General features: G+C 43.6%; 1 protein-coding gene across 2 annotated transcripts in view; it reads left to right on the top strand.

The window, feature by feature from the left end:
* LOC141084577 (isoaspartyl peptidase/L-asparaginase-like) overlaps positions 1-15,912 on the top strand; it is a 147,821-nt gene that overhangs the window by 31,556 nt on the left and 100,353 nt on the right. The window lies entirely within an intron of this gene.

Here is a 15,912-nt window from a genome sequence, read left to right as displayed (position 1 = left end):
ATGAAAATGAACACTATCTCTTAGTTTCAATTCACAAAACTGCTCTTTTCCAGACAGTAGATCCTGCTGAGCTGAAATGTGTGACAGGTCCCTTCATGCTTTCAATGTTAAACTTCCTCTAAATATAATATCCGTTATCTTTATTTGTCCTGCAACCCAGCAGAATTCACACATGTATAACTAAATTCTATGGGTAACCAGCCCTTTGCAATGTTATTAGCTTAAATCCATGTTTAAAAAAAGTATTTATTACCTCCACTTTTCTTATGCTAATTAGGCCTTTGACTTAGTTAAAACTAGTCGGCCCTTATAACATGTTGTGATAACATGATTTGCAAGAGTTGGCTTCATCACTAGAGATGAGTGAACGTGTTTGGAAAACATTTGCCAATCTCAAATTCGGTATGAACGCAGCACATTCAGATTCGTGTTCACTTTCATGAGCATGTTTACTCAAAGTTGGGAAAACTCGGTCACAGTTCGGTAAATCATCACGTTTCCACTAATGCTTTTGTTATTACTTTGGCTATGATAGTGGTGCTGTGTGATGAGCAGGGGGACGAGTTTGATGAGGAGAGGGGATGTGTCTAAGTAGGTCAGGGGAGCATGTGGAGAGGTTACAGCAGCGGCGCACTTTTTTTTAACTTTATGTGTGTTGATTCTGGCAACCAATCAGGGTGAAGAAACCATCCAGAACGTCATGACACAAGGTCTTCTATGATTGGTTGCCAAAGTCATATGTCCCTGGCCAGATTAAAAGCTGACATCTTTTTTTGATGGTGCCATTTGCTCAGTGTCACAATGCAGAAAGGTCGCTCCTGCGCTAGTGCTGGTGCTGAAAGTGAACTTATCCTGTGTGAAATCGAACTTCCAGCATCAAAGTAGATTGTGCAAAAACTGTGTGGCAGTCCCCAGAAGCCCCATTAGCTACTCCAAATTGTTTGTGATAAAACTGTGCTTGAGTGGCAAATCAGAAGGCTAGATTACCACTTAAAAATCATTAGGTTTACTATAGTGGTGCAGCCACAAGGCCCAATTAGCTACTCCAAATCATTTGTGCTAAAACTGTGTTTTAGTGGCAAATGAGAAGGCCAGATTTCCACTTAAAAATTGTTATGCCTAATACTGTATAGTGGTGCAGAAACTAGGTGCAATTAGCTACTTTAAATTGTTTGTGCTAAAATTGTGTTTCAGTGGCAAATCAAAAGGCCAAATTTCAACAGAAAAATCGTTAGGCGTACTATAGTGGTGAAGCCACGAGGCCCAATTAGCTACTACAAATCGTTTGTGATAAAATTGTGTTTCAGTGGCAAATCAGAAGGCCAGATTTCCAATTAAAAACTGTTAGGCCTCATATAGTGGTGAGGCCACTAGGCGTAATTAGCTACTCCAAATGGTTTGTGCTAAAACTGTGTTTCAGTGGCAAATCAGTAGGCTACATTTCCATTTAAAAATCATTAGGCATAACAGTGTTTTTCAGGCACACTATCTTAAATAGTGATTGTTAATTTAGTGACAGGTGACTGACAGCTAAAGGCCTGAGGTTGTAAAACAACAAGGTACAAGAGGGGAAGGCTACATGCAATAGTAGTGGGAAAAAGCAAGGTCATGGTGGAAGGGGGAATAGGCTTGGTATTTGACGTGTATGCGTGTTAGGTGTTAATGTGAATGAAAGCTCAACAGAACAAACCCGTCTCGTCCTATCCAAAGACCACTGAGAACATCTGTTACTGGCTGGCCGATCCGACTCTCTTTCTTTAGCAGCCGCACAGCGGTATGCCTTGTAGATGATGCTTTGAAAAACCATGTGCTTGATTGGATGGCAAGCGCTGCATTAAGTGGCCTCTCCTCCTCTTCCTCCACCTTAACATCACACAAAGCACAATCATGAAAGATGGCACCCCAATCACCCTTTTTTCCCCAATGTCAAAAATTTCTTAATGCCCAACTAACTGTGGGCCATTCTGAAGAGCTGTCCACACATTGTATTCCATAGGCATTAGAGGTATGCTCTGAAAAATGACAAAATCCAGAGAAGGAAAACATCTGCACCCAATGCCCCAAATTTTTTCATGTTGGATCAGGGGCTAGATGTAGTAGGGTCTGAGTAGAATCCAGACCCTCGTCACCAGACATTAACCACTAAGAGTGGAGATGATCCTGATGAGACTCAGATATCAGAGGCGCATGGGGGCTGTAATGTGGTGACAAGGCAGGAAGAGGAGGAGGGTGACTATCAGGGTGAGGAAGGTGAGAACAGAGAAGGTGACGATGAGGTTGTAGATCCCACTTGATGTGAACCCAGAGGTATGCAGCTGAGTAGCTCAGCAGAGGATGTGTAGGAGGAGGAAGATGAGGAGGTTACATAGCGGTTTCCCCCACAGACACAAAGAGACGCAACCATGACAAGTACTGCATCCTAAACCCCAACTCTGCCTTTGGCTAGCCCCGGCCGCTAGTGTGCAGTTCGCAGGAGCGGCAAAGGTTGCCTAGCTTGGGCATTTTTTGAGACCACAAAGGATCACCCAACACATGTTATCTGTCAAATTTGCAAAAAAAACCCTCAGTAGATGCAAAACTTGCAATAATTTGACAACTACATGCATGAACCGGCACATGCGCGATCAAGATGCCTTAGTGTGGGAAGATCACTGCGTTAAAATGTGGACTAGAGGGCCTCGCCAACCACCAGCCATCCCATCAACCCCATCTGTTGCTTCTTCCTCCTTCATCAGCATTCCAAGTTTTCACACACAGGTCTCCGGCCGCAGAAAAAACAATTGGTTACTCATCACAGTCGGTTTGAGTGAGAGCCGGTCAGCTGTTACGAATGTAGACATGACTGCTCCTTTTGTGTCATCTATCACAACACATTTTTCTCAATCAACTATAACATCTCCACCTGCACTTCAATCACAATCCAGCAGTATGTCTTGTACTCCATATTCCGCCCTCTGTCAGCAGAGCAGCCAGCGTTCGGTCCCACAGTTGTAGTCATGTAAAAGAATGTTTCCTCCTACACATGGCAAAGCTAAGAGCTTCAACTCCACCATCTCCCATCTGTTGGCCACAAAAATGCTGTCTTTCCGCCTGTTGAATGCAGACGTTTCCAAAAGATAATGGCTGTCGGAGTACCTCAGTACCAGTTGTCCAGTCACCATTACTTCTCTAAGACAGCTGTGCCTGCGCTACACCACCATGTTGCCGACAACATCACCTGTTCCCTGAAAAAATCTATGTCTGCCAGGGTGCATTTCACTACTGACACCTGGACCAGCAAACATGGGCAGGGGCATTACATCTCACTGACTGGGCACTGGGTGGCTGGTGGCTGTGAGGGCAGGTGGTCAAGGGGCTGCTCCCCAAGTCTTTGAATCCCCAAGGCTTGCAGGACAAACCTCTGTATCTAACAGTTCCTCTACTGCTTCTACCTCCTCAACAGTGCAGATAGAATCTCCACCACCTCCATACTATGCAGCCATGGCTCATGGCAATCAGGCAGTGTTTAAAGTAATATGCCTTGGAGATCGCAGTCACACAGCTCAAAAGTTGTGGACAGCTATCCAGGCAGAGTTAGAGCAATTGCTGTCCCAACTAAACCTGGAGCCAGGGAATGCAGTGTGCGAAAATGGTGCAAACCTGGTGGTGACCTTACACCGTGGCAACCTCACACAGGTGCTGTCACGGTCACGTGTGTCTGGACGCAGCGAGTACCGCAAGGCGAACCCATATGACACACGTGACCCTGGATGCAGCGCCTCCAGTAGGGCAAATTTAAATAATAGGATGTGCAGCTGGATACACCGCCTCCAACAGGCGAATTTAGGTATTACACGTAAATCTGGAAACCCCGCCTCCAGTAAGGCGAATTTAAATAATAAAGGGGAAACCTGGGTAATATTAACAATGGAGGGCCCTGCGATAGGGAAACGGGGAAGTGGAGACCTCCTGCACTCCCCTGAGCCAGTGTCCCTGCACTCCTAACGTTCCCTATGCCGGTTCCGCACCGGGCGACGCACAGGATACCTTTTAACCCTAGCTCGCCCTGCACCTAAACCCTCAGTAGGGAATTGGTCGATGCAGAAACTAATCCCACCACTGCACTAAACACACATGAGGAAAGATGACAGTACAGGGGAAACACCACTAAGCTTTGCTCTGTTGCGTATGCTCCCAGCAACAGAGCCCACCACCTGCGTGCATCTTCTCCTCCACCTGGATCCATCACCATAATCTGATCCATCACCATCGTGCAGCCTTGGAGCAGAGTCCACCACCAGTTGCAGCTGCCCAGTAAACAGAGTCCCAAAGATGAGCCCAACTTCTGCCAAAAAGTCCAGCATGCTTGAGTCCAACTTTTCTACCAATAAGTCAAGCATGCTTGAGTCCAGCTTTCAGCAACCAAGTCCAGCATGCTGAGTGCAATTCTCAACATAGTCACCACTCCACCAAGCCATGCAAGCACTTCCTGCTGACATCATAAACTGCGACTCCACCACACCATGCCAGCCCTTCTTGCAGACTCCATAGCTGACTCAACCCCTCTGGCTGGGCTGCACAGGACTCATGTTCTGCTCCCTGATCACCCAGGCTTGCTTCCCAAATGACTCACAATATCACCAACCGTGATCAAACACACCTGAACTCTTTTATAGAGCTTCACACCTGCATAATCATGTGCACTTTAACTAAAGTGTAATACCACTCACCACCACCGGGGCAACTTAGAATGAACGACACCACATATAATAATTCTAATGGCCACCGGGGGCAATCACACCACTTTGGCTCCCAGCAAAAGGAAAAAAAGTTCACTTTGTACGTTTAACCTGTCAGATCCACTCTGGATCATGACAGGTGCCTTACATGGCTCACGTCCTCAACCTTGTGGTACAGCAATTTATCTGCCACTATCCCAGCCTGCATGTGTTTCTGCAGAAAGCATGGTCACTGTGTACTCACTTCGGCAGATCGTATCCAGCAGGTCATCAACTTTCATCGCTACAAAGGTGTACCAGTTAACCACTTGACTAGCAATGTTCTGACACAGTGGAATTCCAGTCTGTAAATGTTGCAGTGGCTGTGGCAGCAGTGACAAACCCTGGTGTAGTATGTCCTTTTGCATATCCTTTGCTAGGTAAAGAGAATGGGGCATCAGACTGTGCTGCTCACCTGTCAGGATGATGGACCAGAGGAGTCCAAGTGGATGAAATAGAAAATAGACTTTATTTCTATGCATTTCGTGGTGATCACACCTCTTCCTCAGGACAGTCTATACACATACACATACAGGGTCTGCTATTTATAGCAAAGGAGGCAGATGGAGACGCCTCCTTTAAAAAAAAAGGCCACACCCAATGGGCGGGAAATCAGACTTAAGCACATATATACATCGTAAACACCACAAACAATCATAAAATATAATGGAGTATATCATTTAAAACCATTGTTCATACACTTAAAAATCTACATACAGAGAGACACAATAAAACACAATAAAAAGTAGTTCAATAAATAAATAAAACTTTGCAAGCTGGAGGAGTGCTTGAACCCATTCTTTAGCAGGACCTTGCTAATTGTGTTTTAAACTACTGAGCCACGGTAGGTTTTGACTGGATCTCTTTATTTGGTGGTAGTTGAAATCAAATAGATGATGGTGTATTAAAAAATATAAAACTCTGGAAGAAGAAAAAAAATTTTAAAAAAATTTGGGGGGGGGAAAGAAGTAAATGAAACATTTTTTTAATAAAAATAAATAGTAAAAATAATAATAAAACAAAAAAATAAATAAATAAAAAATTAAAATGAAAATAAAAAATAATAATTCAAAAAAAATAACAGTAAAAAAAAAAAAACAATCAAGGGAACCCCTTCATAACAAAGAGCAGATGTTTGTCAAGTCTATATCACAAAATACAGAGGAAAATTGAGGTGGGTTGTACAGGGGAACAGAGCACACTCCATAAATAAATCAGTTGAACAATTGAGTCCATGGGGATTTATAGTGTTCAGCTTGTGAATCCAGAAGATCTCTTTCCTGTTAAGAGTCGGGACTCGGTTGGAGTTATCAAGGGGAACATGATCAATAGGGATCACCGTTAAGGAGATCCTTTTGTTATGATATAACGCAAAATGCCTGGAAAGGCCATGCTGTAGAAATCCTACTTTTATATTATGCCTATGCGAGTTTATTCTCTTATGTAGCTGTTGCGTTGTCCTGCCCACATATAATTTCTTACATTCGCATATGATGACATAGATGACAAAACTGGATTGGCAGGTCAAATGGTATCTGATTTGAAACTCATCTGAATTTCCTCTGTCTGATGAAAAAGTTTTTGCATCATGAATGATGCTAGAGCAGCATAGGCATCTCGGGATGCCACATCTATAGGATCCTTGTCTGGTCTTTTTTGCAGTGTAATTGAAGTCCTCTTTTTTCTTTAGCCGGCTTGGAGCCAACATGTTTTTTAATGTCGGGGCCCTTCGGAAGGTTACCAGGGAATTGTTGGGAAGAAGCTTCCCCAATATGGGATCATTAAGAAGTATACCCCAATGTTTTTCTAGAACCAGATGAATTTTTCTGTTCTGAGCTGAAAAAGTGGTAATAAAATTGAAGTTAAATTTAGTATCAGTCTGTTCATTCTATTTTTTTGCTTTCAGAGAAGGCTCTATGGATCAATTTTTTGGGGTAACTTCTTTCAAGAAATCTATGTGATAAGACTTTTGATTGGTTAGTGAAATCATAATACAGTTCCTCTTGATTCTTTTGTATTGGTTAAGTGGTATATTCCTCAGCCATCTGGTGAGGTGCCCACTTTGATAATGGACATAACAGTTCGCATCCACAGGTTTGAAGTAGGTTCTTGTGTCGATTTTTGTATTAACATGAAAGAAAGTTAGGTCAAGGAAGTGGACTGTGTCAGGGTTTACTACAGGGGTGAAACTCAAACCCCAGGTATTATCTTCAATGTTCCTGAGGAAGGACCCCACATCATCCTTAGAATTATCATAAATGAAGAATAAGTCATCTATGTAACGTTTGTAAATGATGATATTGGGGGCATGTGAACTGCTGTATATGAAAATGGACTCGAAGATGGCCATGAACAAAGGGGTTTTTCTTTGGAGAAATGTCGCTTAAGTGTTAGCTTTCTTATGAAGGAGTGAAAGTCCATAAATAAATCTATTTCTCTAGTGTTATGGGTAGGGCAAAAAGAAAGACCTTTCTGTAGAAGAGAGGCTTCTGTAGATGTAAGGTTATAACTGGATAAATTGAAAATATTGTTACTATTAGTGATATAATCATTGGTAGCTGTATCCATGTCATTTGTTCGCAGTTTTCTTATATCAGGGATGGCCTCCCTTTCTTGTTTGTGTTTTCCACTCCCTCTTTTCCCTCTGGGGTGTTTTTCGTTTTACTGATTTTACTGAGAGGTACTTCAGGCTAGACTAATACAAAATCTGAAGAGTACTAGTCTAGCATGAAGAAGAGACCTGAGTAGTCTCGAAAGCTTGCAATGTGTTACCATCTTTTCAGCTAGCCATTAAAAGGTATCAACTACTGAGGACTCTCAATTCTGAATATTTTTCTATCTACTGGCTAACATGGTCCAAAGATATACATGTTTCCTGTACAAATATCATAAGTACTGTTGCCTTCCAAAGTCTGCACCCTGTCGTTAACCAAGGCTCATGAACTGAGACCCCATTATTGCCAGCAGACAATGGCTCTATTATTCAGCCATCATGAGTATTTAACAGCCGCGAGTGGAGTGGCATCAGCGGCAGTTAACCTGCTGAATGCTGCTGTCAATCTGTAAAGCTGGTTTCACATTAACGTATCTGTGCACAGCGCATGATCAGCAATGATTCGCATGCGTCACGCGTACATATATTTAACAGTGTACGCAGGGACATGCGTTTGCATCAGTTCGCATGCGGATGCGTACGCATATGTCATTTCACGGCGTGCGGCGAACGCAACATGTTGCATTTTTGAGGCGTCAATTATGCGCAGTCATGCGCATGCGGATGTGTGTCAAAACAGGGCATTACTGTCTATGGGAAGGTGTTGGTACGCAAGGACATGGATATGCATGCGTTCGATACGCATTTGTACTTCAGAATGAGAAGGTCCAGGAAGTCATTTCAACACCTGCTAATTGCCAGCTGTATAAAAGGAAGTGTGGACACTGCAAGGCCATTACTCTCCAGACTCTGGATGTGAGCACAATACTGTCTATGTAAGTGTAGAAGCTTTCAAAATGTCTATCTGTCTCTGCAATCTGTACTCTGTACTAATTGTTTTTCTATTCCTTGTAGACTGGTTGCTGCTCCGGTCCTGGACTACTGTTGTGGCTTGCTTCTCCTGTCCAGGATTTCTCTGTTCCGGTGGTGTGGTTTTGGCCCTTCAGTTCTCGTGTCCAGGATTTCTATGTTCTGGTGCTGTGGTACTGGCCCTCATTTCTCCTGTACAGGACTTCGGCGTTCCGGTGGTGTGGTATTAGCCCTTCAGGTCTCCTGTCCAGGATTTCTCTATCCTGGTGTTGTGCTGCTGACCCGGTGCTGTGCTGCTGTCCCTGTTCTGTGCTGCCTGACTGCTGTGCTGTTGGACTACTGCCTGTAATGCAGGTATTGGTGTCCATTGTGTTTTTTATTTTTTTATTTTTTTTGTTTGGTTCTTAACAAGTTTATTTTTTCTTCTCTGTTCTTTTATGTAGTCTTTCACTTGATTGCTGCCTGCTATTCCAACTTGTCCTCCAGTGAAGCTTCCCAGAGTGGACATGTTACTGATTATGTAGTCACATTTGATATACTGATTGGTATGTATTGCCTAGCAATTATATATATGTGGCAAATCATGTATTTTCTTTACAGACACCTTCCAGTGCGGAAGATCAGGAGCAATCAAGTGGAATCGTCCCAGGGTCATCAGCCTCAAGTTTCTGAGGAGGAAAGACAGGGTGTAAGTAGTCTTTTCATTATCAGGCTATGTGCCCACGCTAGCGTTTTTAAACGCTCAGGAAAAGCATCCCCTTTCCCAGAAACCGCGTGTCTTTTTCCACGCGTTTCTTGCGTGTTTTTTGCCAAAAAGCAGCACGTTTTTGACGCGTTTTTTGACACGCGTTTTCTGGGAACATTGGGGATGGCTAAAAATGCTCAGCATTGCGGGAATTAATGAGCATGCTGCGTTTTTAGCCGCTAAGCGATTCTTGAGCAGTTAAAAACACATGCATTGGCACAAAAAGCCAAAAACGCATGCTAATTAATTTTAAGCATCTTTTAAGTGTTTCTGCAGCATCTGATCCGGCACAAATGCTGCGGAAATGCTTAAAAAAACGCATCATGGGCACACAGCCTCAAAGTTGTAATTTAATTTGTTTTCAGTTTTACTTACAATTTTTTTTTATTTGATCTATAGATTCCACAATGTGAGGAAGACAAACCAGAGATTGATAACGACCAACTCATTCAATCTGTGCAAGAGCGAGCAGCGTTGCGTGACCCCTGTGATCGTAATCATTCAGACTCAGCATTGATTTGATGACTCTGGGAAAAAGTGGCAAGATCGCTGCTGGCTGATTAGAACCATGCCACGCCACATGCCATAAAGGATTTTCGTAAGTATTGCAATGTGGTCTGACACGGCAGTGAACCTGTTAATGTAGGTGCATTGTTTTACAATTTTTTTTTTCCTTTTTTTCCCCCTTCACAGTGAAGAGAATAAAAGTTAATTGGCATTCGATGAAGGATTGCTTCAATAAGGACATGAGAGAGATTTGGGTTCAAAGTGGTGCTGCTCCAATGCTCAGGAAATATAAATACCATCGTCTGCTTTCGTTTCTGAGGCCTGCGGCTGGTCAGCGAACGTGAGTATCTTTTGTGTTGTCTTACTATTATATAAACAATATAATTTTTTACTAATGTTTTTCATCTATTTTCCACACATAACCTGGGACAGCACCACACAACCTGGATCGTCCTCAGTTGGAGCAGCCCTTCATCGACCAGCCAACTAACAGGCGCAATCCCAATCATCCACCAGCGATGGAGCAGCCAGGCTGTCTTCACAGGCTGGGGAACAGGCAGCCGGTCTATCTGGTTTTCCCCTCTCCCAGCCCTCTGCTACTGGTTTTGTTGGGTCTTCTCGTCAGCGGCAGATGGCCTGGGAGAGGCCAGTCATGCCCGAGTTTCTTCACTTAGGCTCGATCTTCTGGGATGGGATGAAGTCGGTTTTAGAAAGACTGGATAGTGGGTTCACTCAGGTGAACACACTTTTCCAGGAAGTCCACAGACGCCTTGACTGCTTGGACGCTGACCTTCAGAGACCGGCGCAACATTTATTTCATCAATAGAGCAGTGCATGTCAGAAAACCTACTGCCTGATCTCCAGCTGAACGCAATGCAGGCCTGCCAGGCTGCTTAGAGTCAGGCATTACAGCAGTCCTGATATCAGCAGGCACAATCTTTGTTTCCTACAGATCAACAAGGGCCAGCAAAGCAGCAGTGGCAGAATCCTCCAGCACCTTTCCAAACATCTCAAGGACTTGGATACCCGTCTGCTCAACAACCGATGACAGTGCAAGTGACCTATCCACCACCACCTCCGCTGGATCTTAGGACTGTTCCTATTGTAATCAGCTACACCACGCAACCGAGTGCAGCAGCCACGCAGCCTCCAACTTCCACCATGCAGCCGAGTACAGCAGCCATGCAGCCTTCAACTTCCACCATGCAGCCAAGTGCAGCAACCATGCAGCCTTCAACTTCCACCATGCAGTCAAGTACAGAAGCCATGCAGCCTTCAACTTCCACCACGCAGCTGAGTGCAACACCCCAGGAACAGGAAAAAAAACACTGAGGAACCAGCAAAACGGCCAGGAAAAGAAAAGTTGGCAAGAAACATTACCCACCACCTCCACCCTCATCTCCTAAAGTGTCTCTGTTTCCAAGTCTGTCCCCACCTTCCCTTGGTTATCTCCCTTCCAATGTGTCAATCCCTTCCAATTTGTATTCCACTCCTAATGTGTCCTCTTCCCCCAATGTTACCTCTGCTGCCAATCCTCCAATTAACTGCCATTTTCCCTTTTACCACTTCCCCAACCACTCCTAGCCAATCATCACAGCCCGACATCCCCAGGTCCACAATATCACACCATCGGGCTGATCCCAAAAGTAAACCTCACTTTTTTCTATTTATTTATGATAAACTAAGCATTGTTTTTATTTTTGTTAACAAAAATTCATTTTTTTTTCACAATCCCTGTCTCCCTGTGATTTCTTTATCTCTTTATTTAAACATGTGTGTATTGTTGAGTGAAGTATTAACAGGTGTTACAGTCAAGGTGTTTAGTATTAAAGTTACAGTCAAGGTGTTAGCAATGCATTAAAGTCAATAAACATTACAGGTACATTTTACTTATTAGCAGCTTAAACCATTTCATCTTGCCATGCCACACGTCCAATATCCGAAGCAAAGTAGTCAGCAAATTTATTGCTCATTTGGGCAACTTGCACTGTAGTCCCCAGAGGGTGATCTTGGAAATCCTGCAATGTGATAGTAACAGGTTCCTCAAGTTCTAAGTGGTGTCGCTCTTTCACCAGGATGTAATTGTGCAGAACAACACACGCTTTCACAACCTCATCAATTGTCTCAATTTTTAGATTGATGGCTGTTCTCAAAATGCACCATTTAGATACCAGCAATCAAAAGGCACTTTCCACAGTTCTTCGTGCCCTTGTCAGTCAGTAGTTGTAAATCCTTTTCGTGTGATTCAAGTGCCGACTTGAGTACAGTTTTATGAGGTTGGCACACATTTCAAACGCCTCATTCCCAACCACAATAAACGGCATTGGCGGTCCTTCAGTGTTGGGAAGAGGTTGTGGCTGTGAATAATTGAAATTATTCCCATACAAACGTTGGCCCATGTCAGAGTTTTTGAAAGTCTGTGAGTCATTTTCTCATCCAAATGAACCAACGTCCACGGCGACAAACCGATAGTCAGCATCTACAATCGCCATGAGAACAATCGAAAAGTATTTTTTGTAATTGAAATACTCGGATCCACTTTCAGCCGGTTTCATAATCCGAATGTGTCAGCCCACAAACAGTTTGAAAAATTACAAATATCCTGGAATTTTGCAGCATTTTCCAGCCGGAGTTCAGTTGTGGTTTAGGGGAGGAATACTTCATGCAGAACATCACATAAAGCACAGCAGATGTCTCCTACAATCCCAGAAAGCGTGGACACTCCAATCCAGAATTGAAAATGTAGAGATGATAACGTCTATCCGGTAGCCAGGAATCTGCAGAACAGAAAATAGGGGAAAAAAAATCAGTACATGGCTTTTAGAACAATCATATTAATGACAGGTGTTTCTTTTTCAAAATTACATACCTCAGGGTCACCAACAGACGTTCCTCAGCAGGAATTGCTCAACGTAGCTGTGTGTCCTGCCTGGTGATGGATCCTCGGACACGTAGGAGCAAGTCATGGAAGCTCTGTTCCGACATTCTCGTGTACTTGAAAAACTTCTCAGGGTTTTCACGCAGCTCTGTGTACAACGAGTGGTAGGCTCCACGCCTCTCTCGGACTTCAACGATGGGCTGTTGCCAATAGCGATGACGACATCTTCTCCGTCTTTCTCTTCTTCTTTCTTCTTCACAAGCCACAGCAAAGGCAACAGCCAATTTCAATGACAAATCAAGATTAAGAATGAAGCCCTCTTCGCTAAGATCCATCTTGCAACTGGATACAGCAGCAAAACATGAGGATTTCATCAGTGCGGTGTGTCTATATATAGAAATCCCATGAGACACACCCATTGGGTGTCTGGTGTCAAGGAAATTCTACTGGAAAAGCATTGGAAATATCGAACGCATGCGCATAAACAACGCAAACGCATGCAAAATGCATACAAATGCATGCACATGCAGCGTTTTTTTGGTGCCATCATAAGATGATGCAGATAAAAAATGCTGCATAAACATGTGTTTGAATCAGAACTGGCCATCCTCAGTGGTGGCGCTCGGAGCGGGCGCCCGAACCCTGCTGGCAGCACACGCTCTCTGCTCTGTGAGGGGATGATGCGCCGCAAGCGCTGAAGGGAACTGACATACCGACTCGGCGCATCATCCCCTCACAGAACGGAGAGCGTGTGCTGCCAGCAGGGTCCGGGCACCCGCTCCGAGCACCACCACTGAGGATGACCAGTACTGATTCATACAGAATTGAAGCGGACCCTTTCGGTGAACTGAAAGTTCCCAACGACAAATATTATGGAGCTCAAACTGTTCGTTCAACAATGAACTTCAAAATCAGAGGTGTGACTGAGCGAATGCCACTACCAGTCAATAGAGCATTTGGAATCTTAAAAAAAGCAGCAGCAGAAGTAAATAAGGATTATGGCCTTGAACCCAAAATTGCTGAATATATTATTAAAGCTGCCGATGAGGTTTCTGCTGGTAAGCTGGATGATCACTTTCCACTAGCTGTTTGGCAAACTGGCTCTGGGACACAGACCAACATGAATATAAATGAGATAAACATGTGTTTGCATGCATTTGCACATGCAGATGATACGCTGCATACAGAAACGCTAATGTGAACGTAGCCTAAGAGAGACATTTACATTGCGTGGCCCAGGAGGCTTATTTTTAAAACCACCCATCGGCTGCCCCCTGATACGATTTCGGAGCACCGATGGGCTGCCCTTATGGCCAGAGACTTCTGAAGACCTCTTTCCCCTTCATGATGGTACTCCGATTAAAGCAAGCTTGTGGATGTTATTTATAGGGGATAGTGATTCTTCCTATGTTCAACAACATTGCAGTATTTATGTATATAGTACAAGTGATCACATGACTGCAAGTCCCCTGATAGAACTACAAAATACAATAAAAAGTAACAAAAAATGTAAAAAAAAATCTGAAAATACAAAAAATAAAAGTTTGAATCACTGCTTTTTTTCCCTGTTAAAAATAATTAGCGTATATACTCGTGTATAAGCCAAGTTTTTCAGCACATTTTTTTGTGCTGAAAATGCGCCCCTCGGCTTATACATGTGTAATTGTCTCAGAAGACAGTGGGGGGAGGGGGAGCAGCGGGCCATAGGAGGTAGGAGCTGTGGCTAAAGCCTGTGCTCACTGCTAAAGAGAAATGAATATTCACTGCACTGGCAATGAATATTCCTTTCTCTTATAGCGCACACAGTTACCACAGTTACAGTCGCAGCTGCCGGCTTCCAGCAGTTGCTGGGCTATCACGGGTGCCCGCTTATTAAGGTAATGAATATTCATTCCCTTAATGAGTGGGGACACGTGAGCGCCTGGCCGCAGGAGCTGCTGGCACCAGAATAAGATGCTGCGAAGATGCGCAGGGAAGGTAAGTAGGATTTTTTTTATACTTTTCTCACGGGGGCCATGCATACAAGGATAGGGATGAAGAGCCATGCATACAAGGATAGGGATGAAGAGCCATGCAGATAAGGATGGGAATGAGGAGCCATATAAATAAGGATGGGAATAAGGAGCCATGCAAACAAGGTTGGGAATAAGGAGCCATGCAGAAAAGGATGGGAATAAGGAGCCATGCAGACAAGGATGGGAATAAGGAGCCATGCAGACAAGGATGGGAATAAGGAGCCATGCAGACAAAGATGGGAATAAGGAGCCATGCAGACAAGGATGAGAATAAGGAGCCATGCAGACAAGGATTGGAATAAGGAGCCATGCAGACAAGGATGAGAATAAGGAGCCATGCAGACAAGGATGGGAATAAGGAGCCATGCAGACAAGGATGGGAATAAGGAGCCATGCAGACAAGGATGGGAATAAGGAGCCATGTAGACAAGGATGGGAATAAGGAGCCATGCAGACAAGGATGGGAATAAGGAGCCATGCAGACAAGGATGGGAATAAGGAGCCATGCAGACAAGGATTGGAATAAGGAGCCATGCAGACAAGGATGAGAAAAAGGAGCCATGCAGACAAGGATGGGAATAAGGAGCCATGCAGACAAGGATGGGAATAAGGAGCCATGCACACATGGATGGGGATGAGTAACCATGCACACAAGGATGGGGATGAGGAGCCATGTATACCAGGATAAGGATGAGGGAACAAAGCATACCCAGGTTATACTCAAGTCAATAAGTTTTTCTTGGCAAAATTAGGTGCCTCGGCTTATATTAGGGTTGGCTTATACACGAGTATATACGGTAACTAAAAAATTAAAAATACACATAGGTGGTATTTCCACACCCGTAAAACTTTGATCTGTCAAAATAGAAATTAATTAACCCAATCAGTAAGTGTAATGGGAAAAAAATAACAGACAAAATTGCAGTTTTCTGACAGCTGCAACACCACAAAAAATGCAATAAGAGGTGATAGAAACATCATTTCTACCCAAAATGGAATTAATAAAAATGTTTGGTATCACTGTTATCAAATTGATCTGGATAATCATATTACCTGGTCATACAAAGACCTTTCTAATGATCTTTTTACTCTTAGACATGTGATGGGGACAAGGGAGCATCCTCTACGTCTGGAAGAAAGAAGGTTTAAGCATACTCACAGACGCGGATTCTTTACTGTAAGAGCAGTGAGACTATGGAACTCTCTGCCATATGATGTTGTAATGAGTGATACCCTAATAAAATTTAAAAAGGGACTGGATGCCTTTCTTGAAAAGTATAATATTACAGGGTATATACACTAGTTTCCTTAATATTGCGTTGATCCAGGGAGCTAGTCTGATTGCCATATGTGGATTCGGGAAGGAATTTTTTTCCCCAATGTGAAGCTTACTGTTTGCCACATGGGTTTTTTTTTGCCTTCCTCTGGATCAACATGTTAGGGCAGGTTAGGACAGGATATGGGTTGAACTAGATGGACTTAAAGTC

The sequence above is a fragment of the Dendrobates tinctorius genome, unplaced genomic scaffold, assembly GCF_039654945.1.
Source record: "Dendrobates tinctorius isolate UK_male_01 unplaced genomic scaffold, ASM3965494v1 ptg000024l, whole genome shotgun sequence".
Lineage (NCBI taxonomy): Eukaryota > Metazoa > Chordata > Amphibia > Anura > Dendrobatidae > Dendrobates > Dendrobates tinctorius.
This window is presented reverse-complemented; position numbering and strand designations above follow the sequence as displayed.